General features: G+C 46.4%; 1 protein-coding gene and 1 long non-coding RNA gene across 4 annotated transcripts in view; one reads left to right on the top strand and one right to left on the bottom strand.

Annotated features, from left to right (window-relative positions):
* LOC108582614 overlaps window positions 1-22,419 on the bottom strand; it is a 51,458-nt gene extending 29,039 nt beyond the window's left edge. For 2 of the 3 annotated variants that reach the window (XR_004179275.1, XR_004179277.1), the window contains exons 1-3: window positions 22,082-22,419; window positions 21,655-21,715; window positions 6,270-6,382 (exon numbers count right to left, since the gene is read on the bottom strand). This is a non-coding gene — a long non-coding RNA (uncharacterized LOC108582614). The remainder of the gene's footprint in view (window positions 1-6,269; window positions 6,383-21,654; window positions 21,716-22,081) is intronic. The other variant, XR_004179276.1, reaches the window with a different exon arrangement.
* ASIC2 (acid sensing ion channel subunit 2) overlaps window positions 1-24,167 on the top strand; it is a 1,127,535-nt gene that overhangs the window by 157,721 nt on the left and 945,647 nt on the right. The window lies entirely within an intron of this gene.

Here is a 24,167-nt window from a genome sequence, read left to right as displayed (position 1 = left end):
CATGGATCATCTGGGGAAGCTGTATGGGAAAGGGTTGCTAGGGATTGCAGACAGAAGGCTGTAAACTGCACTCCCATCCATAAAAGGGTTCTTGTATATCAGAGTGGTGGGAGACAGATGCAAAGGCTGGGACAAGACTGCTGTGGAGCACTGGGTGGACCTAAGAGGGAAGGAGGAGCTGGATTTGGCCCTGAGCACCAGAGCATAGTGAGGTGGTCATGGGAGCAGCTGAGTTGGTTCAAAACTGTACCTTGCCTGACTTTTTTTCCCCTGATTCTGGCATAAGTAATGCTGCTGCTCTACAGCCATATGACCTTGGGCAAGGTAATATGCTATGAAACTTTTTTTTTAATTGCCTTAGCTTCCTCATCTATAAAGTGAGGGTCATAGGGTTCTAGGAGTTAAAATACTTAATGCATGTAAAATGCTTAGAATAATGATTGGTGTATAGTAAAAACTCAATAAGCAGTAGCTATTATTGCTGTGCTATGGCCACTGCTAATGAGGAAGGCACTCTGGACAGACACACAGCTCCCAAGTCTCTGATTCCATACCTTGGCATTTGAAAATGCCATTTTGTGAGCTTTGCCACATTGGTGTTGTGGAGAGTATGTGAGCATTAAGGCATGGCAGACCTTTATCCAAATTCCGGCTCTGTAAGCTACTTAATCTCCCTGAGACCCAGATTCTCATTTGTATAATGGGAGATTAAGACTCACCTCAAAGGATTACTTTGAGGGTTAAATATGAATTTATGGAGCACCTATGGCTTACAAGGCATGGTGTGAAACCCTGTGCCTCTTCTCCGTGGCGGCATCGAGGGGTCTTTTGCAGGCGAGCGGGAAGTGAGTGTCCCTCCCATGACATTGTTCTTGCAGAATTAAAGACAAATTTATACTGTGGGTAATAAACTTATGGAATTCATCACTCTGGGATTGTCAGGGGATGAATATGAATAGGCCTAGAAGGATTTAGGAAAATTGATGAAGGCTGGATTCTCAGTGAGTTACTACAGCAGCCATTTCCTAGAAAATGTGCATTTAGGAATAGTGGTCATGCTGAGATGCTCTGTTGGAAAAGAAATAAGAAATAAATAGGTTCTGCAATGAAAAGCCTTTGGAGAATGATGCTTCCTATATTCCACTCCTACTAAGAACTTCACTTTGGACAGCTGCTCAATTGCTGATTCAGCAAATATTTAGAGTACCTACTATAGCACAGGTACTGTTCTAGGTACTCATAATACTGCAAGGAAAAAAACCAGATTCCTGTTCTCATGGGGCTTACAGTCTAATGGGAAAGACAAAAAATAAGCAATAAACATAATAAATTATGAAATTGTATGGTGTCTTTGAAGGTGAAAATGCATTGGAAGAAAATAAAAAAGAAAGTTCAAATAAGGGGGATTGCAAATGCCAGGGTCAAGAGGTGCAGGTTATAGAATTCCATAGGGTGGTTAGAGCAGTCTCATCTAAAAGGTGGCCTTTGAGAAAAGAAGAAGGCAATGGAGTTAGACAGTTAGCTGTCAGAGAATGTTTCAGGCAGAGGAAAGATCCAGGGCAAAGACCCTGAGGCAAAGAGATGCCTATTTTTTCTTCCCAGGAAAGGTCTGTGTACCTGGACATAGGGAGAAGGAAGCGTGAAGTGCCGGGGGCCTTATCAGCCAATGTAAAGGCTTCTACATTACCAGGTTCAGACAGAGGAGTGGCAAGATCTGACTCAGTGTAAAGGCACTGAGAAGTTCTTCATACTCCTTTAACTTAACCCAGGTCCTCCCAAAAGTGTTTGACCATGGAACTCCTTTTGTTTTCTATAAAGCCTCTTAACAGCTTTAAATGTATTACACTCTGCCCTCTTCTGCTGGTAGTTCAGATACTCGTTAAACTTAATGTTGTATGTCCCAAACATTTTGCCTCTGGAATCTTTTCTTTTCCCTTAAAGACCATTAACATCTTGCTTAGCCAGTATTCTAAAACCTCTCCATTCAAGTATGGGCTGTAGACCAGTTGCATCAGCATTTCTTGAGAGCTTGTTAGAGACGCAGAATGTCAGGCCCACCCTGGACACTCCGAGGACACATTAAAGTTTCTGTGCACACTAAAGTTATGAGGTACTGCTCTATGGAACACAGGTTGAGAAATTCTGGATTCGAAAAAAGTTGTGTGTGTGACTGGGGAGAGGTTGGGGTGGAAATAATTTGCAGATAAGTTTATGGTACTTTATATAGATCATTTCCCAAGTGCCCATCTGCCTATGGTCTATCCAAGGTGTTCTTGAAGCTGACTGAGCTGAAATGTCCTACTCATATCCCTCCATACCTTTAATAACTCATCATGGCTTAAGGCTTTGATTAAAATTCTCCTGACACCTGTTTAGAAGAAGCCTGGGCCTCTTGGAGTAATGAGCCCCATATGTTTATCACTCACATCTATATTCAGACTGCCTATAGCAGTCCCCAAATGCCACTTTCCTTCCACCTTTTAGAATGTCTTTCCTTTCAGTGTCTGAGGTTTCTGGTGCCCTCTAAGACACCCAGATGTTAAAGGACAGGGATGTGCTTATGAGCTAGGAGAATGTCAGGGTTGAAGAGGTAATCCATGCCTTCTATTTCCTCTGCTCTTGTGGTCAGAAACACCCCTTTCTATTCTTGTTGCCTCTCCTTCCTCCATCTCCTTTCAGCAACAGCTGTAGTGTCAAGAGCCCATGCCTTGCTTAGGGTCAAATGGACTGGTGTTTCCGTCTCAGCTCCATTATTTCCAGCACCAGCTTAGACAGACAAGTGTCAAGATCTGACTCATGCAGTGCAAAGGCACTGTTCTGTCCTTAGAGCCTCTTTCCCCCAATTGTGAAGGGGATGCACAAGTGTCTGCATCATCGGGTGGTTGTGAAGACTACATGAGAAAATCCTGGGAAATTTCCTCTTGGCCCTTTTATGTGCCATGGACCTTTGAATCCTAGGCAGGAGGCGCTAATAATAGAAACTAGGAGACCTAAAAATTGCTTGCACGATGTAGGCGTGTTTGATTGCTTGGGATGGAACAGAGCAAAACTGCTGGGCGTGTGTGTTGACACTTGATAAGAAACACAGATTCCCAGGTCATCTCACAGACAGGGCTGCACTGGGCCTCCTGCCTAGGCCTGTTCGATGAAGCACCAACAAGCCCCACAACTTTGTTGCTTTTGCTATGCCCACTGGGACCAGTGAGAGAAGTGTGGTCTTATCCCTGGGAGGAGAGAAAGAGCCAGCATGTGCAGGTGCCCACAGGCTGTCAAGGTGAGTGTCCACTCCCCTCCCTTGGAGAGGGCTGACTAATTCTCAGTGAATACGATTGCAGCCAAAAAGGGGTTATGGGGAAGGAAGGCTGTGCATTTGTTCTGAGCATGTGTGTGCCTGTGTCCCTTATTAGAAACCAAAATAGAAAAGAACATGAAGAGGTCTGAAAAACAGAATGAGTGACAACAGGAACAGACAGCACGGACACATGCTGCCAGGGCCCAAGCTTGCCAGCACAAACAGAGGGCTTCTCAACCTGGGCATTATTGACATTTTAAGCCAGATAATTCTTTGTTGTGGGTAGGAGTATCCTGTGCATTGTAGAATGTTTAGCAGCATCCCTGGCCTCTACCCATTGGATGCCAGTAGCAAAATCCCCAAGTGGTAACCACTGAAAATAACTCCAGACTTTTACAAATGTCTGCTAGGAGGACAGAACTGCCCCCAGTTGAGTCACTGACATACAGAGGGCTGAGTAAATGGGCCTTGTCTTCTCAGTCCAGAAACCAAGAAAAATGCACCAGGGTGGCTCATGAATTTACATGCCTAACTTCCTCCTCTGTTGCCTCATGATACATTGGCAGCAGGCAGAGGCCGAAAGGATTCCAGGTGACCCTCAGAAGATTGAGAAGAGGCCTCAGTGACACGTTCTAAACACAGCTCTGCTCTCTTACTATTTTTCTGGCTCCATATCTGGTTCCTAAGGCCCAAACATCATCGAAACTGGGGCCAGAACTGTTCACTGGCGCTCTCACTGATTGAAAACTGTCCGGGGCATTTTGGCTGTTGGGAGCATTTCATCTCACATTGATTTATTATTATATTTTTAAAGACACTGAGATTTAAGACTCATCCAGGAGACACAGCTTGCCAAGACATAATTAGGAGCAAATGACAGAGGTAGTAAATATATAATTAACTCTTTTCTTAGTGTCTTTTCCTGGCATTCTTAGTCTATCCACACAGCCTGGGAACCGGTTCTCTGGAATCTCCAGGCAACTAGAGACCAATTACCATCATGTGCACATATTATGTTTTTGAATAACTGGTATACTTGTTTATATGCAGCAAGTTAAGCGGACAGCCACAAAGGTAAACATGGGTACACACACATTAACAGTTCCTAATTGGTTTATTTTGATTGATTGGTTGATTTACTCACTGACTCATTGATTCAAGAAAGATGTGGTGCACACCTACTGTGTGTGAGGTACCATGCTGTTTCCACCTTGCTAAAATCTGTCCCTAACTAGAAGACTTTGAGTTCTTGTATATGTATACACATAATGTGTATATGCATATGATACCAGGGAATTCTACACACCCATGTACACATACACACATATATTGAGGTTCAGAGAGGCCAAGTAACTTGCTGAAAGTCACATAGCTATTAAGTAATGAAGCTGGTATTTTGTCATAAGTATGTCTAATTTTCACTTTCCTATACAATCTCCTTTCAAAGTATACTTCCCAGAGAAGATGACAGTTGAGCTGAATCTTGAAAGGTAGATAGGACTTTACAAGGTCAACATGATAGGAAATGACCTATGCAAAGGCTGGTAGAGTTCAGGAACTCCAAAAGTAAAATACAGAGAGACACCAGATGCCTTGGGAGGAGCTAGAGAAGACAGTATGGGCAAGGACCCACTAATGGACGATCTCGTTACAGAACCCGTAGCAAAGTTGGACTCAGATCTGACCCAGATGTTAATCTCTCTCCTTCAGGAGCTGAAGAAGCTCCCACTTGGAGTTGCAGCCTCTGGCCAGGTCCCCTAGCATAAGTTACAAGGTGACCCCAGGCCCATTAAGAAACCAGGGAGCACTTGATTTCACCCAATAACTGTCTCCAGCCTTCTCTTGCCCAGGAAGCAGGGACCAGTTAATTGCAGGGTGATCGCCATGTTCTTGCGGAGCATTTAATGTAGCATGTAATTGCAGGGTAAATAAATGCAGAGCTATTTCCAGCTCTCAGCCCAGTGCTGCAAGCCTAGTGGTAATTATGGCTGGGGATTGGCTGGGTGCAATTTCCAAGCAATGGCTCCAGGCATGAACTGGGTCAGCCCCCAAGCAGGCCCTGTCTTCTCCCAGGAGAACAAGGAGGCAGATCTGTCCAAGCTTCCCATTTACTCAGGCGCTTAGCATCTTGGTTAGCTGCTCTGGATTCCCCAATACTCTAGCCCACAACTGCTTCTTTAGGCTCCTCATCCTTCTGGTTGGTGCCAATTCTCCCTGATAGTAGTGATTAAGATGCCTGGCTTGGAGTCAGATGGAAGTGAGTTTGTGTCAAGCCCCTTCCTCACACAAGGCTGTGTGACCTTAGATAACGTTGCAATTCTCTGAGCCTCAAATTCCTCATCTATAACATAGGGATACAAATAATGCATATGTCATAAAGTTGTGAGGATTAAATAAGATAATGCATGTAGAATGCTGAGCATGGTGCCTAGCTCAGAATAAGTGCTAGATATCAGCTAATCTTCCCTCCCTACCTTCTTTCCTTCTTTCCTTCTTTCTTCTCCTTTTTCCCCCTTTCCTCCCTCCCTTCCTTCTTTCTTTTCTTTAGAAACTGTGCAAGAAAGGAAAGAGCATACATTTGAGAGCCCAACAGACCAGGCTTTAAGTCCTGGTTCCATCAATTCCTTGACGTTTTGGTCTTTGAACAGCAATTTGACTTCTCCCAGCCTCAATTTCCTCATCTGTTAAGTAAGAACAGTACCACCCACTTCACCAAGTTACTGTGAAGATCAAGTGAGATTGAAGCCATCAATGTTCTTTGTAAACTGTGGGCCAGGCAAAATGAAAACTTCCTGCTCAGAGTTTAAACCTGTGTCACAGATTGGGTCCCCAGGAAGGAAACTCTGAAATAGATATTTACTTGCAATGGTTTATTAGGAAGAACTCATAAAATTACACTTAAGGAAGGAATGGGGAGAAAGCAAGATTAGGCAGAAGGAGAAGCTGAGCTGTGATGCAGTCTCAATGAGCATCTTACCTGATGCCATGGGAAATGTGAAAATGGAATGAGCCTTCAGAGTTGTTCCAGATGGGGAAAGGGGTTCAGGCCTCAATATCTTTCCATGGATCTGTCATTGGATGTGAACCGCCCTGTAAAGAAGGCATGATCTGGAGCAAGGCAGCTCTCTGTGGTCAGGGTTAGGGCAAACCTCATGGGGAGCTGGCAGCTGAGAACTTTCTGCAGGCAGCATCCCCAGCAAGTAGCAAGATAAGTCCTTCCTTCTTGAAGAGGGACCTGGGAAGCACATCACAGCATCCACCACAACCTGTTGCCTCAACCTACCGAAGTTCTCAGAAAACTTCTTCCCATTCCCAAGCTCCTCATCCTTTCCCCTGCCATCCCATCTCCATATGTGTTGTGGCCCATTCTTTCACTCCTTTCACTTCCTCGTCTCCCTTTCTTCTCACCCAGAGTCATTTCTAGATGTCTAAGCTCATCTGGGGAAGTTCTTTGATCTTGGTCAAGTGGCAGAGATGGAGACACAAAGGCCAGCCCTCATCCAGCTTCTCACCTCCCTCACTCAGAGCCTTGCTTGAGCTCTGTCTGTCCTTGGGCTCTTGAGTCCTGAAAATATGTGGCTGTCAGTGGAGATGTGTCCTTCCACCAGGCTCCCAGCACCTATTTGTCTCTGTTTGTGGATCTAACCTCTTATGCTTGCCCCAGTGTCCTTGTGTTTGTGTCTCTATCTTTATTATTATTATTATTATTTTACTATTATCTGACTTGGCTTGAAGCCCACATCCCTTGATGCTGCTGTCTGAGAATCTACAAGGCTCACCCCAGTTGGAGCCCAACTCAGAATACCAGGAATACTAAGTGACTCGGACACTTGTTGTTGCTGTGTCCAGTAGAGAAAGAATAGAGGAGGCCTAAGAGGCACAGAGAGAAGGCTAGTTACTTTGGACCACTTGAGGCTCTTCTATGTGGAGGTCCATTCAAGAGAGACTGAGTTCCCGAGTTCATTATTGAAAGTGCATAAGCAGAAATGGAGGCCTCTAAGTGTGAAGACAGAAATGGGATTTAGACCTTGTAGGTCAAGGGCTGGCCACTTATAAGTGATGTCACCTTGAGTAATGACCTCAGCATTCCTGAATTTGCACTTTCACAATGGCCAACGTGGTTTACCCCAGCTCTGCAGAATGCTCAGAGGAGGAAAAAGTGAGAGAGTTCTTGTATGAGGGGTGGAATTTTGTAACTTTTTCCTGACACATGAGGACTTTCTGTCCCCTCTTACCCCAAATATAACCCATCTTAGTACCTGAGGAGGCCCAGTGCAGAGAGGGCTGATGCCAGCTCACATTCAGTGTGGATTCCTGAGGGTTATGACTTTTCTGGATTTCTTAAACTACTCTGTGCAGAGAGGGGACACCAGGCTCAGGGAGAGCCACTCCTGGGCTTGGTGGAGTTTGGCTGGGTGGTGGGGAGAAGTCAGGGTTTCTGATGACCTCACTCCCTGGCAGCTGCCCCAGGGAAACTCTTGAGTTTCTATGACCCAGTGGTAGGCATGGAGCAGCGGCTACACCAGGTCTCATGCAGGAAGGAAGGAAGGATAGAGGCAGGTAGTGTGAATGGTCACTCTTGTGCCGCTAAGACAACGCCAGGCCAAGGTCCCCGCTCTGATGGATTGGTGTCATGGCCTGGGTCCAGGCTTTAGAGGGTGATTTGCCTTCATTCAACTCACTGCCCACCCTCCTCTCTCCTGGTCATGAGTCATAGACTTGGGGAAGACAACTTCCGGGAGAGACCAAGGCCCCTGAACCAGCTGGGGGTTGACTGCCCAACACCTTACATGTAGTCTGTAAACTAACTCTAGTTGAAGCTGTCACCAAGGAGACACAATAAGGTTGTCCTGTCCACTTCTGTACTTACACTCAGCCCTTTTGTGATAATGTTTCTCCTATAAACCCCCTAAGCGTGTTTATTCTGTTTTGAGTTTATCTATGACCCATGTTTAGAAGCCCTCCTTACTCTCCCTCCATATGCACCAGGACTTACTGATGGGGTTAGAAGCTCTTCCACACCCCAGGCCCTTCCTAACACTTCCTACTCCTCCGTCTGTCCAAGGCAGGGTTGGAGGCATCTGCAGAGAGCAGGCCCAGCACAGAGGGCCAGAGTCACCCTCAGTCTGGCCTTGACTCAACTCTCCCAGCATACCATAAACATAGGAATTTGACACAGGTGGTGTCAGAAATGTTAAACTATGAAATAGGACTTGCCCTGCAGACCCACCCCAGGCACACCATCCTTTAGCTGGCTGTGTATGTGCACTATGGGGGCAGGCACAGTTCCAGGCTCTGTATAGGAAAGTAACCTGGACCTTGGAGGTTATTTTGTCCTCATTTTGAAGTTGCAGAAACTAAAGGCCAGGATTAGGGCAGGACATCCTAATCACACAGTCAGTGAGAAGCAGGCTGGATCTTGACGGGGCAGTCTGGCCCCAGCAGCCACCCTGGACTGCCTTGACTTGACTGCGGTGTGAGAGGCTCCCTGCCATCTTTTCTGTGTAGCCCTGGGCTCCCATATCTCTGACCCCATGCAAATAGCTCCTCTCTCTGCCTTCATGGAAACACTGGGACAAAAACTTAGGCAAATGAGGCTTCTAGTGGCTAGGGCCTGAGTGTGATAATAGGGAACATTGAGTGGGGTTTACACATCCAGTGGAGAAGCTCATCAAGCCCTGGCCAGCACAGGCACATTCAACCTTCAAACCTGGGAAAGATCCAGGTCCGGTGTGGTCTCAGCTATGAATTCACTCATGTGCCTCGCTTTCCTGCCCCACCTTCAAGGGCTGGCACCAGGACTCCACAGCCCATGAGTCACAGACAGCACTGAAACTGTGGCCCAGGACCTCCATACTGCACCATGATGTCATGAGCTAGCAAGGCCGCTTGAACCTATGTGCCCGGCAGGCAGCTGCAGACACTGCTTTCAGAGCCAGCAAGACCACTGACCCCAGATTCCTCTCCAGCGTGCTCACAGGGTGCAGGAGTCCTGTAACAGGACAGGCCTTCTCCGTCCCTGGGAACGATCAGTGTCATGAGGCTCTTGTTGGGAGGGGCAGACAAGGAAACCTGCGTGCACTCATGTGGAATCGACAGACATCAAAACCTTCTCTATGGGGCCAGAGGGAAGAGGAAAGTAAAAGGTATAGGATGTAGGGGATTGGGAAAGAATCTCTCTTAGGAGAGGGCCTGAAAGGAAAATCCTACAGAAAAAAATGCCATGGTTATCCAGGATAGAAAAAACGTATCCTTCAAACAAGCACAATGCCTGGCTCATAGTAGCTACTCAATAAATATTTGTTGGATAAATGTGAAATCTAGATGTGGACTTTGTGTACCCAGATTTCTGTTTTCTTATTCTGGTTAACTTGAAATCGTTTTTCCCTCTGAGTTTTGATGTTCACTTTTGCAAAATGAGAATGCCACAACCTTCCAGCACAGATCACTGTACCACTGCTACGATGCAGGCAGAGGTGCCCTGAAAGTGGCAAATGTTGTGCAGATATGGGGAGGTTTCATTTTCAGCGCTTTCCCTCCAACCACCCCTGGGGTCAGCCCCCTGCATCCATCATCAACATCTAATGCTTTTCAGCAATTACTCTAGGTTAATTGGCTCAGGCAGAGCAGTCCATAGGAAATGCCCCCGGTGGAATTGACAAGCCCTCTTCTCGGCGTAGGGAATATCTCTCTGGATTAAGTGTGCCTAATGCTGCCGTTTGCTAGATGGGGGATGAAGACAGCAGGGCCAGAATGCAGCTGCACATCATTTGTATCCGAAATACCAGGGGCCAGCTGCCTGGCTGTAATGAAATTCCAGCAAGCCTTGTTGACATTCCAGAGGCATCGCCACAACGAGGTTAAATTATAAGTTGATGATGACAAGCAGACGCACAGGAAAATGTCAAAATTAGCATGGCTGAGCACAGGCACCCTCCTCCCTCCATCCTTGCTTCGGTACAGCCACTTTTCCCTCCTCTGTCCACACCCACCCCCAGGACCACCTAATCTCATGATTTGATGTTTAAGGGTATCACAGCAGGAACAAGTTTGTCCTGGTGGCTTCCTCTTTCTGTCTTACCTTTCTCCTTGGGCCGTCTGATGGAGTGAGAACAAAGCAGCCTTCTGATGAGTCAGTGACCTTGGACACGTCGCTGACCCTCCATGAGCCTCTGTTTGCTCATCTGTGCATTGAGGATAATTATGCCTTCCTCCTGGAGTAGCTGCGGATTGGATGAGCTCACATACGTACTTCACCGGGCACAGGGCTCAACAATGTCACTTTCCTCCCTGCCTTCCTTGGGCCCACGTGGGCTCTCCAGTTGGAAGAGAGCAGTTGGGAGGATGGAGCACAGGTGAGGTGGAAAACTAGGCTGGGCTCATACCAGGAGTCCATGCATGATGAAAATCCAGAGTTAGAATGTGGGGTCAGGGCTGGGCAGGTTATTGTGGGAATGGGGACACAAGTCCCTGAGTATACAGCTGGACTCACTATATGAGACTATGGAAATAGAGGATAGGCATTTCACAAGCAGCAGTCTGAGACTGAATTAGACCAAGTAACAGTCGTACCATTTCAAAGCACCTGTAGATGAATCATATTGTTAAACTCACTCAACAGTTATTTGAGAAAGGGATTCATACCCCATTTACAGATGATCTTGGATCTGCAAATGGGGTATTAATATATAAGGAGACCAGGGAAGGCTTCATTGAAAACGTGACATTCAAGCAGATGATCCAAGAGCGTCCATCCAATTTGGGGACACAGAAATTTAAAAAGGGGACGTCTGAAGATAAGCAAAGGATCAGCCAGATTTCCAGTTGAGGAAGCCATCCAATGGCTAGAGATTTGGGGGGTACTGAGAAGAACTGGGGGAAATCTTCAACATGGTAACTTAAAAGGAGAGACTTACATTCCTGAGGATTAAATGTAGGCTGAGAAGTCCAGACAGCAAAGAACAGAGCCTTGTGGGATGACTTCATTCAATGAACAGGGGAAGAAGAGGAGAGATGCAGAGAAGGAAGAGACAGAAATGTAGGCAAACATCATTGACAGGGCAATAATGTGGGAACCAAACCAAAGAGAGGAAGCATCTAGGAGAGGAAATTATTAATGGGAACAGAGCAGAGAGATGGGATCAAGGTCTCCAGCTGAGTCAAACAGATTTTGGTAGGCTTGCCTGGAACTCTCTTTACTATTTATGACCTTGATTCCATGGGAGCATGAGTTATTAAATCCAAAAAATTGATGTGTCAAATTGATTTTCAGGTCCTGGCCCACTGAGACTTGTCAGCAATTTTTTTTCTTTTCTGTTCATGTCTTTGGCTCTGACTTTCCTAGAAAACAGATCATGACTTTGGGTTTCCTTAAATGAAAGTGGTTCAGATTACAGAGGTGGGTCTAGGACAAGGGATAGAAAGGAGGAGACAGGATGATAGAGGGAGAATATTAAGCCACCTTTCCCTGGAAGAGGACTAGACTGGGCCTCCACCCCAAGAGGCCCAACCCTTTATTTGGGCTCTGATCCCTGCTTCTGTTCAGACTTTGCAATCCCATATCAGCAAAAGGGCTTCCATCCTGGGGAGAGAGAAAGGATCTACAGGGAACAAAAGGAGACAGTCTCAATTAGGGTTAGTGGCCGAAACCAACTGAGGTCAACTTGCAAGCATGATTTCATGCATTCATTCATTCAACAAATATTTAGTGAGTGCCTGCCTTGTGTCAGACACTGTTCTGAGCACTGACAATATACCAATGAATAAAGCAGACACAGATGCCTGGCCTCATGGAACTTACATTCTAGTGGGGAGAGATGGCCAACACATCACCTAAATAAGTAAATTAGATGATACAATTGTTAAAACATGATAAGGTACTATGGAGAAAAATGAAGCAGGAGAGGAAGACAGGAAAAGCTGAGGGATGAGGGTGGGGCTTCAAGTTTATATAGGGAGACCAGGGAAGGCGTCATTTAAAAGGTGACATTCGAGCAGGCTTGTAGGACTTAGACACAGATGTGAATGGATGGATACTGGGCAATTCACAAAATCAGAAGTAAGGCTAAAATAGGTGTGGCCTCACAAAGAAGAGGAATCAGGAAGCTCTGAGTATCTAGGATGGAGGAATTCATGGGCACTGTCTTTGTGGCAGGGCTCTATGGACGGATGGATGGATGGATGGATTCCTATCACCTAGCGGCACTCAATTCAAGTCAGTGTCTAGGAAAAGAGAAGCTGGTTGGACTTGCCTAAGTCTCCTGTCCACCTGTTGGGCAGCATACCTTGATGGATACCACCACTGAGACTGCATGCCGCTGGATGGAGGGTGGCTGCCCAAGGAAAAATCCAGGCATAGGGCTGGGGTGCCAGGCGGGCAAAGCCAGCTGAGGTTGTACACACATACATACACACACATAAGCACAATGGCTGCTGGAGTAAGGCACCAAAGAGAAGTGAGCTCAGAGATCTTTGAATCTGCTTCCTTAAGGTTGGAGCTGGAGACCCTGAGACTTGGGAATTGGGAGGGAATTACTCATGGTCACCTATTCAGGAAAGGGGAAGTTTGGTAATAGACTTCCAAGCCAGACTGCTTTCCACTTCCCAGAGCTTCCAGAGAACACAGGAGGTCTGAGGAGAAAGAAACCTAAGAAAGCATCTCACGGAATCGTCCCATTTCCCAGCTGAAGAAACTGAAGCCAGGAAGAAGACTGAGTGAGTGGGGATTAGTGGACAGTAAAAGGCAGGAGATTTTGGAGGACAGAGTAGAAGGTGGAAAATCAGAACTTTCCTTCTCCTGGACCAGGTGAGAGGATGATGCACGGAGATGTCTTAAGCAAATGTTTAGAACTCTCCTGAGGTAAGGGGAATAGGACTGGCAAGGCATCCCTGAGGTCCAGTGCAACCAAGCAGGCCCTGTTAGGTGTCCTTTGCTCCACAGGAAACACCCCAAGGATCACAGCAAATACTCTTACCCAGAGGAGAGCCTGTTAGCAATCTAGGCCAAATCCTATTTGCTTTCATAAGCCTGTGTGTAAACGATGGGCTGCGGCTCATGTCCCGTGGCAGCCTGATGAGGTGAGTGAGCAGGACCAAACCACTCCTCTCTGTGTCTATATGTTCAGGAGGTCACTTGATTCAAAGTCAAATACACCCAGAGTAGAGGGAGAGCTGCAGAGCTCCATTTGGTGTGAACACTGTAATTGAAAATTAGAGCGCTCCTGCCTACCAAATCTTCACTCTGGAATTTGCATCCCTGCCCTGCTGGGCAGTGAGAAAAGCACTCAGTTGCCCAAGTCTGGGCTTATTGCTACTGGAGGAAGCCTGGTTTGGCCATTCTGCCAGGGCTCTTTAAGTACAGCTTCTATCCTCTCCACCCACCCCCAACAATGGCAGCTTGCCTCCATCTGCACCTGAATGGGAAACTGGGAACCACAGCCCCTCTGTTGATGTCTCCACTGGGTTGTGCTGGCTGCTCTCCCTAGATCCTAAATCCTTGGCTCCTAGCATCTGCTTCTGATCCCTTCAACTGAGTAACCCTTGGCCCTTCAGTAGCTTCTGGGATTTGGACTACAATTCAGAGCTGAGCTCTGTGTGTTCCAACTCAGTCTCTGCAGAGAACGTTTCTGCTCCTGCTTCCAGCCCAGAAATTCTAGCAGCCAAGCCCAAGAGACGATGCAGAGATTCAGATCACTCCCTCTTTGGGTAGAGATTCCCTCACTGTGGGTGTGTCACATTCAGGGCTGGCTCCAGGCATAACTCTGACACTGACCACCTGACCTGGGTTAGTTCTGTCAGCACATCCCTCTTTCAGTCTCAGGCTCTAATTTGCACAGAAGGAAACTGTGACCCAGAGAGGGAGGAAGCTGGGCAAGGTTCGTCTGCATCTGTAGTCACCTTTTCTCCAGTGCTAGCTGGCTGGGACTCTTTCATTGTCTACGATGGGGCCCAAGTTCCCACAGTGTGTTATGAGACCTAAAGCTTGTGTTAACACGATTATTCTTCATCAAAAGTGACCTGTGTTCTCTTCTTGAGGATTAGCCGTGTGGCAGGAGCTAGTCTATAAACTAATCCTTAGTAAGGTGTGATGTCTGATCACAGACAACTAATTGAGCTTTTCACGCCTTAGCTTGAGGGAGTGGAAGGTGCAAATTTCAAGCAATAAAGGAGTTTTGGATTGTTTTGTTTTGTTTTGTTTTTCCAAACAGAGAATGCTTCTTGATGCTCCTTAAAGCATGCTGTATAGTCAGAAACCACGTAGCTGGACCAGTCCTACACAAAGAACTAAGGGACCATTAATCTAAGCCTAGAGATCACTGGAGCTCTGGGCAATGCTGACTTTGTTTGTTTGTTTCTAAGGAAAGAGAAACTACTATTTAGAGTTTAGAGCCCACAGAGATACTGAGTGTGAGTATTTTTCTATTGTCCTTCCTGTCATGCATTCAGTAAATGAATCAATCGTCAAAGGTACATTGGTCACCTACTGTATGTCAAGTTCTTTTTTGGGGACCTTTGGGGGATTCACAGATGGACATAGCGTGACTCTCCATCCTTAAGACATCATGTGACATGTTTGGTAAGTCAGCTGTATAATGTTGATGACATTAATAATATTAACTTAACATTTGTTAGTCTATAGTTTATAGTAGTTCCCAACATTATTCAGCCTTTGAAGACTTTGTTTCTCCTCTGTAAGGAGGAGGTGGTGAGATCATTAATCCCCCAGCCCACATTGTTGGCAAAATCACCTGAGGTTACAAACGGGAAAGCACTTGGTAACTCTAAGAACCCTGAGCCTGGTGGTTATTATTATTACTTCTGTTGTTTTTCTCAGTCTCAGGGAATAATTATTACTAATGTCAGCAGAATCACAGCTTCTATTTACACGAAGACAGGCCAAGAATTTCAATCCTTTGTCCCTCTCCTAATTAAATCATGGATGCAGATTGTTCTAAATCCATCGCAAGGTCTAGGTCTGAAGATCCAAGTTTGAGTCCCAACTCTGTATAATCCTATCAAAGCCTCTTAATCTCTTTGGGTTATAATTTTTTTTCACAAATACAGATGAGATAGGTAGATTCGTAGGTAGAAAATGTTCTAATTCTGTGTTTGTGTGTCCTTACATGTATATGGGCATGTCCTGACACAACCTTGCAATTCCAGAGAGTTCATTCCAGCAAAAGTCATCCCTTGCTTCTTCCCCACCTTTCTTATCTTCAGAGGAATTTTAATTATGCATGTGAATGGGAGGGCGGGGACAGGGACTCACAAACTGTCACTTTCAGGAGCTGGTGTGTGAGTGTATGTAAGTGTAGGCATTTGTGTGTGTGCATATGTGTGAAATGTTCTCCTTGCTGCCTTTAGACTTGCCATTGCTCTTCTCCCGGTGCCAAATATTCTCTCAAGCCTTCTAAAGGTTGCAGCAGGGGCCAGGCCAGAGAACAGAGTTTTCTCTGCTTCTGCTTGGTGCTTTATCGTGTTTTGACCAGGTAAGCTGCAGCATTGACAACCCAGAAAACAAAGGCAGGAGAGGTGGTGTGCTGCTAGCACAGCCGGCTTGGAGCCCCACTGCCCGTCTTTGGATTCTGTGCTCAGCCGGCTTCTGTGTTTGACTGTGAATCATTTCTGCTGGAGGACTGCATGCCACTGAGTGCCCTTTGAGTGGTGTGCATTGCACAGGCATCCTGGAGGGAAGCATAAAGAAATGGGAGTGGAGGGAGCAGCCCAGAGGAGAAACACAACCCTGTCATGCCCGAGTGTGGCTTCTCGGATTTGAAGGATGATAGGTATAGCAAAGGGAGGCTGGCTCTCTCTTTTGCAGGACTGAAGGGCGATGAATCTGCTGTCAGCACGAGTGACTCAGGACACCTGGGTTTGTTCTGAGCATCTCCCCTGGCCTGTTGGAGGAAGATTTCTCAGCCCCCACTTCTCCCCCACCTTTCACCGGATGCCACCAGGGTTAATGATGAAAGCAAGTAGTTTGGAGTCAGCCTGGATGGCTTTCCCTGCTGGCTCTGCATGTGCTCACCGCATCTCTTAGGATAATTGCATAGTCTCAATGAGTGCTTACAACTCTTCACAAAAACTCCTTGTTGAGTTAGCCTTAAATCTCCCTGGCTCTGTGTTAGGGGTTGGTCTGATAAATCCTCCTCCTTGGCCTCTGGGACCCAGACTGGAGTGCAGGCCGCTGGAGCTGAAGCTGCCTAACTTCCCTGTCTTGTGTGGTCCCCATAGTCCAACTGTGATGCCACAGCTGCTGCTTAACTTCCTCTGCCCATAGCTCAGGGCTTGGCTCAGCAGGGGAGCAGCATGTTTCACAGCTGGGTGTGGGCACTGCCTGTCTCTGGGATGTGTTCCAAGCACAGCATTCGACTAAGCAGAGACCAAGGAGAGCATGGCCTGGTCAGGATGCATCCACAGCTCCAGAAGTTTAAGTGGGGTGCTGCCTGGGCTTCGAGGATGAGGAAAGGTATCCAACTACCCCACTGGTTCTCAACTGAGGGCGACTTTGCCACCCAGGGGACATTTGATAATGTCTGGAAACAAGCTTTGTTGTCATAATGAAAGGTGCTACTGGCATCTAGTGGGTAGAGGCCAGGGATGCTGTTAAACATCCTACAATCCACAGAACAGCTCCCTACAACAAAGAATTAATGAGCCCAAAATGTCAATAGTTCAGAGACTGAGAAACACTGCTAGCCTCAGAACTGCCGAGGAAACAGGCACGTTGAGATAAACAGGACTTTGCATTGCTAGATCCTAATGGTACTGGCAGCTGTGTGGTATAAGTGATCTTGGACTATGAGTGGGCCTTTCCTTTCCCTCTTCCCCCAGACCCCTAGCCCAGTGTGGAAAGTTACATATCAGAGGCCTAGCGAGGCAGGTGCTGTTGGTGCCTCACCTGTATCCCCTTGGCACTCACCGTGGCAGTAGCTGCCGATGGCATTCTAGAACAAACAGTTGGGACTCTCCACTTCTCTGCCCCAGGGCTTTCTCTCAGCCCACAAGCAGGACAGAGCAGAAGTGCCCTGGAGTTCCTGCCCCCAGGAATGGCCCTCAGTCATTGATGATGGGAGCTGGAGAATAGGTACAGCTCCCGTCCCTCAGGTGAGACAACCCTGCAGCATATCCACATTGTCACCCAGAGACCCCAGTGGGACGGAGCCCCAATTGTCCACAATAGTAATGGGCTTATTAATGCACCCTGCATTGCTTCCTGCCCTCCCCTTTCTCATTCCCCAGATCCTCTGCTGATGTTACTTGGGACCACCTCGCAGATAGACTACTTCATTCCTTGTCACTGAGTCTGCCTGTGGGACAGCCTAGCCCAAGAGAAGCAGCCATATCCCTGTGGCTGCAGGAACTAACATCGTCTGTACTAGGTTATGTATTTACTCATTTGCTTACATCATCCATTCATTCATCCATTTGGTGAGCCCGCAACATTTACTGGGCATCCACTATGTACCAGAAATCGAGAATGTCATACTCACATAGAGAAGGAAAAACTGAGACTCTGAGATAAACCTGCACTTCTTCAAAGTCCCCCAAAAAGCAAAGGACCAAAACTAGAATGTAAAGTCAAATGCATCTTATGCCTATTCTTACTACTGGTTGCTTCTCAACAGGCCATGCTTGTAATTACCTGGAGAGTTTTAAGTAAATACAGATGTCTGAACCCCACTCCAGAATCAATTATTAACTCTAGGACTGGGGCCCTGGCCTCTGTGCTTTTTTTAAAGCTCACTGCCATCCGCCCCACACACATTATCTGACTCAGGATGCAGCAAGTGAGAGGAATGGAGGCTCTTCTGTAACTGGGGCTGAAACTAAAGGCTGACCACCCTTCACCACCTGTCACAAGCCCCCTATCCCCTTGGGGAAGTTGGCATCCTGTGGGGCAGGCCAGCTCCCCGTTGTTGTCTTAACATCTTTGCTGAGTCATCTTGCCAAATTCCACCTAGGCAGGCTGTGCTGTGGTTTCACTGCTTGTTTTATGGTTGGGGTTTCCTGTCCTGCCATATGGTGAGTCCCTGTAAGGCATGGCGGTAATGGGGCCGCACACTGGCAGATGGGCGCTTCCTGACCCAGAAGCCCAACGGAGCTGAAGCCCCCTACTTCACTCTCACCTCTACCTGCTCCCTGGAAGGGTCAGAGATTGAGGTATTTCAGGCTAAATATAGAGGCAGGCCATTAAGAAACAACATCTCCTCCCCCCTCCCCAATCTCTCCGGGCTTTCCATGTGATGGTTTAATTGCTCCTGCAATCTGTTCTGTTTCTCCCTTGCAGTGCGGGAAAAGCAGCAGCCACAGCCCATGGTGAGAAGCTGCTTTCAGAGATGGGAACAGCTTTTAAGAGGAAGAAGGAAGCTTCAGGTCTCAGAACACAGTTGCAGGCGGGCTTTATTTTTAGAGGTCTCCACAGAGATTCTGCCCCCTGTTCAGGGCTCGCCAGACACCAGGCCTGGCTTTGGAATTCGGAGTTTGGGGGAAGGCACCATTTTATTCGGATCAGTGTAGCAGGAAGGGCACTGGGCTTAAAGTCAGGTAAACTTGTGAGAAAGTCATTTAACCTTAAGGACAGGAAATGCCACTCACTTTGGCAACATGGGGATGAGGAGGAAGGGAGGGAGCATAGTAGATGGCACACAGTAAGCCCAGAGTGTGGGTCTGCCACCCTTGGCACAATACGGGTATTGACAAGAGTCTTGGGCTCATTAGTTGTGTGGCCTTGGTTTTCACATCTGTAAAATGGGGGTAATAATAGCAACTGCTTCCAGGACTGGCTACATAGTTTGCAGGGCCCAGGAAAGAATGAAAATGTGAGGCCCCTAATTGAAAAAGCTTTAAAAATTTCCACACAGTGAGAGCAGAATATTAAACCAGGCATAGGAGCACAGCCTTCTGAGCACAGGGCCCTGTGCAACTACATAGGTTTCACATCTTGTCTACTCACAGGAGTGTGGTGAGGAATTAATGAGACACTGCATGTCAAGTGCTTCTGACACTGGCAGCTTTTATTACTACTACTAATTAAGCATCAGATATACTATTGGAAGCAGTGTTACCCATTTTGCTATGGTGTGTATTAGAGGGAGAAATAGATTGAAATGCAATTTCATGGTGTCTCCAATGGCAAGCTATAGTTAGGACTTCATAAGGTAGAGAAACAATGGGGTGTAACCGAAGACTTTTGAGCACCTTCAAAGTTGTGTTTAAAAATTCGAATCAGGCCAGGCATGATGGCTTACACCTGTAATCCCTACACTTTGGGAGGCTGAGGGGGTGTATTGCTTGAGCTTGGGAGTTCAAGACCAGTCTGGGCTATGTGGTGAAACCTCATCTTTACAAAAAATAGAAAAGTTAGCCATGCATGGTGGTGCATGCCTGTAGTCCTAGCTACTTGGGAGGCTGAGGTGGAAAGATTGCTTAAGCCTGGGAGGTTCAGGCTGCAGTGAGCTGAGATTGCACCACTGTACTCCAGTGTAGACCACAGAGCAAGACCCTCTCTCTCTCTCTCTCTCTCTCTCAGAAAAAAAGAAGAATTCTAATCAGAACATTGTGTGGGTAACAGGGAATGGTGGTTGAGGGGCTTGCTGAAGAGAGGGCACTGCCTGAATATGAGTATTGTGGGAAAGTAAATAAATAAATGGAGACACCAAAGAAATTCCTCCTGGGTGACTGAAGAGAGGTGCTATGTATAAACACAGGGAACCAGGAAAAGGGGAGTTGGGGTGGAGCAAGTTGCTTTTGGTGACATACAGTGTGAGGTGTCAGTGGGATGGATATAAAACAGGACCCTAGAAACAGGGGAGCACAGCCCACATTTGGGCTAGGAGGAAGACTGGGGTGGGTGCGTGAGGTCATGGAGACCTGTATGGAAACAACTGGTGTACCAGAATAGATAAAATTATCAGTGCAAAGCACATTTCCAGATTGCGGAAGCTAGGGATAAAATAGAGCCGGAAATCAACTATGTATAAAATTAGCAAGTGAAGCTGAGAGGCTTGAACTGATCTGAGAACAGAAGGAGTCAAAGAAGCAGCATTCCTGGAGAAGATCTTGACCCTCTATGATCCTTAATCTCTTCATCTGTAAAATGGGTACAGTGTCATCCAACCCACAGTGTTGATGAAAGGGTAAAGTGAGAACATGTGTGTAAACTACTTCTCGTACTATATCAGGTGTGTAGTTAGTGAACAACACAGGGTAATCCTCTTCTTGCTTTAATTCCTGATTCTTGGATCTTTTTAGTGAGTTACATTCTATGATGTTGCCAGTTTTTATGGCGGTTCAGATATGTTTGTTTTCATAATGAATACGGTATTATGTAAGTTACTTTACATACATTATCTCCTGTTAATCCTCATAGAATTCTGCATGGAATAGTGCTATTTCCATTTTATGGATGGGATGCTCAGAGACGTTAGGCAATTTACCCAAGGTCACACAGCTACAGAACGACATGGTAGAATTCCAACTCAGACCTGCCTCCTTCCAAAGCCCATGCTATCCTCTTTATTTAGCAAAAGCAAGACAGGCAAGACAAATCACCCAAAAGAGCTCCCCTTCACAAAGGCTGGCTCCTCTCCTGTATACCTGCTAACAATACCATCTGCACAGGTACTCAGATGGAGACCAGGGAACACCTTGTTGTACAGAATTGTTCATTGTGGGTAATTTGCTATCTTCATGTTACTAAAATACCTTGAACAGTAGCCCATGTACAGTGGCTTGGGTTCTTCCTCTCTATCCAGAATCTGCATAGTGAGGGCCTTGGCAGGCTGGCATCTTTCCAGCATTGCAGAGGAGGAGGAGAGCACCGGCAAGTGGTCTGAGCTGGAAGGAGGGGAGCTGAGCTCTGTTCCTCCAACCCACTGCTCCCCTTGGGCTAGTCCCTTCCCTGGCATGAAAGGAAGGTGGCCTAAATGCTCTCACAGGATTCCCCAGATCTCCTGCTGCTTCCCCAGGTGGTGGTCAAGGTGAGAAAATATTACAAGAAGCAGTAGAGTGTGGTTCATCAAGAGTGTGCATGCTGGAGCCAGTCTGCCTGGGAATGGATCCAGGCTCTGTCACTTCCAAGCTTTGTGACCTATGGTATGTTACTTGGCCTCTCTGTGTCTTGCTTTCCTCCTCTTTAAAATGGAAAGAAAAGAATACCTATTTCACAAGGAAGGGAGCTAGTACAGATAAGTGTTCTTCATTACTTTCACTGTTTATTGTTGTCATTGTTGTATGGGAGGCCAGACCAACCTGAAAAGATGCCACTTCCTCATGAAATCTGTTCTCATCTGTGACTCTTGGATTATACCCATCCTTTCATGCTTGGCCTTGTATTACAATTATTCAGGAGGCTGACTTACCTTTTTGATAGGCTGGGAACCCTGCGAGTTGTGGCTTCACGTTTATTCTCCAGGCTTCACACTATGTAATTAAAAAAAGAAAAAAATATCCACAGTGGACTATAAAGGGCAGGAACTTTAGAGTCACCAGTATTCAATACAAATCCTAGCTCTGCCATTTACCAGCTGTTTGATCTGAGGCAAGTCACTTAACCCCTCTGAACCTTGATTTGCTCATCTATAAAGTGGTATATCAGCACTTTTCCCATGAGCTAGTACATGGACATGTTTGACTCATCATGGGCATTCAATAAGAGCCATCTCCCATCCTTTCCTCTTTCTCATTTTTCACCACCCCATAGAATGTTGGTCACTAAATACATTTTAAAAGGGGTATGGAAAGTGAGATTTGGAGGCTCTTGGAACTCCCTGTTCCCCGAATACTCACCCAGCCACCAGTGTAGGGATGAGGTCCGTGAGCACTTTGCCCTGTTAGCCAAGAATTAAACACTTCTCTCTTGGAAATCGTAAGCTGGAAGCGAAACTGAGGTCAAGAGAAGAACAGCAACTTTCCCCAAGGCCACAGCAGCAGAACAAGAAGCTCTATGTTCTGACTCCAGCCTCAGTTCTCTTTCCACCACCGCAGGCAGCTGCCTTCAATGGAATGAGGTCTCACTCTAAGCTATTATCAACAAACTTCCCTTTCAAATGAAAGAAGAAAGTTCTGGAAACAATCTGAGGGATATGTGACCAGATGGGGTATAGCAGCAGAGTGGGTGGTGGTTGGGAGATTCTGTCAAGAGGAACTGGGCTTCTAATGACACGAGGATGAAAGTGAAAGAAATCAACAACTTCACCTACTTCCTGGTTTTGCAGCATGGTATCACCTGTCCAGAAGGGAGGTTCTCACTCAGCCACCTTGCGGTGTGAAAAGGATAATGAAGCTTTCGGTTATTTCCTCATTTTACCGTGGTCCTTGACTCTGAGGGACTGGGAGTCCTTTGTAGCCAGGGAATATGTAAGACTATTGAATGTTCTTGCCAGGCCAATTTAGAGAGGTCTAATGTCTGATTCCACCACCACTCACCAACTATCTAAACTTGAGCTGATCTGAGCTCAGATTGTTCCTATGGGGTAGAGGGGTGAGGCCTGCTCTGCCAACCTTGTCAGGTTGCTGGATGTGTGATAGACTTATGGAGTCAGAAAGTCAAAGTTGGAGTTGGCTGTACAGGCATCTACTGAAAGTAACAAATTGGTTTCATCTAACACGTTCATGCCAGCCAATGGGTAGTGGTTTCCGGGGACAGATTCTGAAGCCTCACCTGGGCATAGCACAAAGAGTGTGGTGATCAATTAATGATGGCTGCTATGAGCACAGCAATGGGGAGTTGGGCCCTGCCTGCTCCACAATTTTCTTTTCTGAGTTCATCTCACAGTTTTATCTTACAAAGGAGACTGAAGCTCAAAGAAAACAAATGACTTCGTCAAAGTCATCCAGTGGCAGACGTGGTCTCAGTCCCAGATTTCCTAATGCCAAATTTAGCGATCTTTCTTTTAAGAAAGTTGTCTGCTGTAAAATACTTTACAAATGTAAGAATGCCTTATCATCTTTCTGTTGGCCTTTGTTTTCCTGAAAGTCAGTCACTTCAGTCCTCCTGATTGGCTCCATGAACTAAAGACTCATGTTTGTGAAAACCCTCAGAACTCCCCAATGACAAGACATGCTGAGTTTAATGGTTTCATTCAGACAATGATAAAATTATGACAATGATGGTGGTATATATTATACATATTATTATACATTATGTGGAACATACATAATATATAATATAACAATAGCATAACTTAAGCACCTGTTACGTGTGAAGTACAGTAGCAGGAGCTAGCCTGCTTTCTTCTCAATTCTGTCCAATGCATATTTCAGTCACTTCCCCTCTCTGAGCTTCAGTTTTCTCATCTGAATAATGAAAGCCCAAGAACAGATGCTTCCTTTTTGTGCTGACATTTTTCTCTCTGTGCTTCATATTATCAGCACCTACTCTGCGTCCAGAAATGGGGAAGGAGCATGGGACAGAAATGAAAATGTGAATACTTGGTTCTGTTCTCCTAAGCCACTCACCCTATTCTTCAGGAGGCAAGACAATGGGACCCAATGCACCCAGAAAACAGCGGTGCAACATAGACAGCAGTGGACTAGAAATGAGATGAGGAGGCTGCGAGATGGGAAGGGGGCTGGTAGAAGTGTAGTTGGGAGCAGAGTCTGGGCACCAGTCCAGGCCAGAAGCCTGACTCCTGCAGTTATGAGCTGTGCAACCTTGGGGCAAGTGGGTGCTATACACCTCTCTAGATCTCAGTGTTCTTATCCTTAAAACTGAGCTCCTCTTACATATGTTTCCGGGAACCTGGGAGGTGGAGAGACCACAAGATGTGCACACAGTCTTATCCTTAAAACTGAGCTCCTCTTACATATGTTTCCGGGAACCTGGGAGGTGGAGAGACCACAAGATGTGCACACAGTCCGTGAACAAAATAGC

This window comes from Papio anubis, chromosome 17, assembly GCF_008728515.1.
Source record: "Papio anubis isolate 15944 chromosome 17, Panubis1.0, whole genome shotgun sequence".
In the NCBI taxonomy this organism is placed as follows: Eukaryota; Metazoa; Chordata; class Mammalia; order Primates; family Cercopithecidae; genus Papio; species Papio anubis.
Note: the sequence above shows the minus strand (reverse complement) of the source record. Positions and strands in the feature narration are given on the sequence as shown.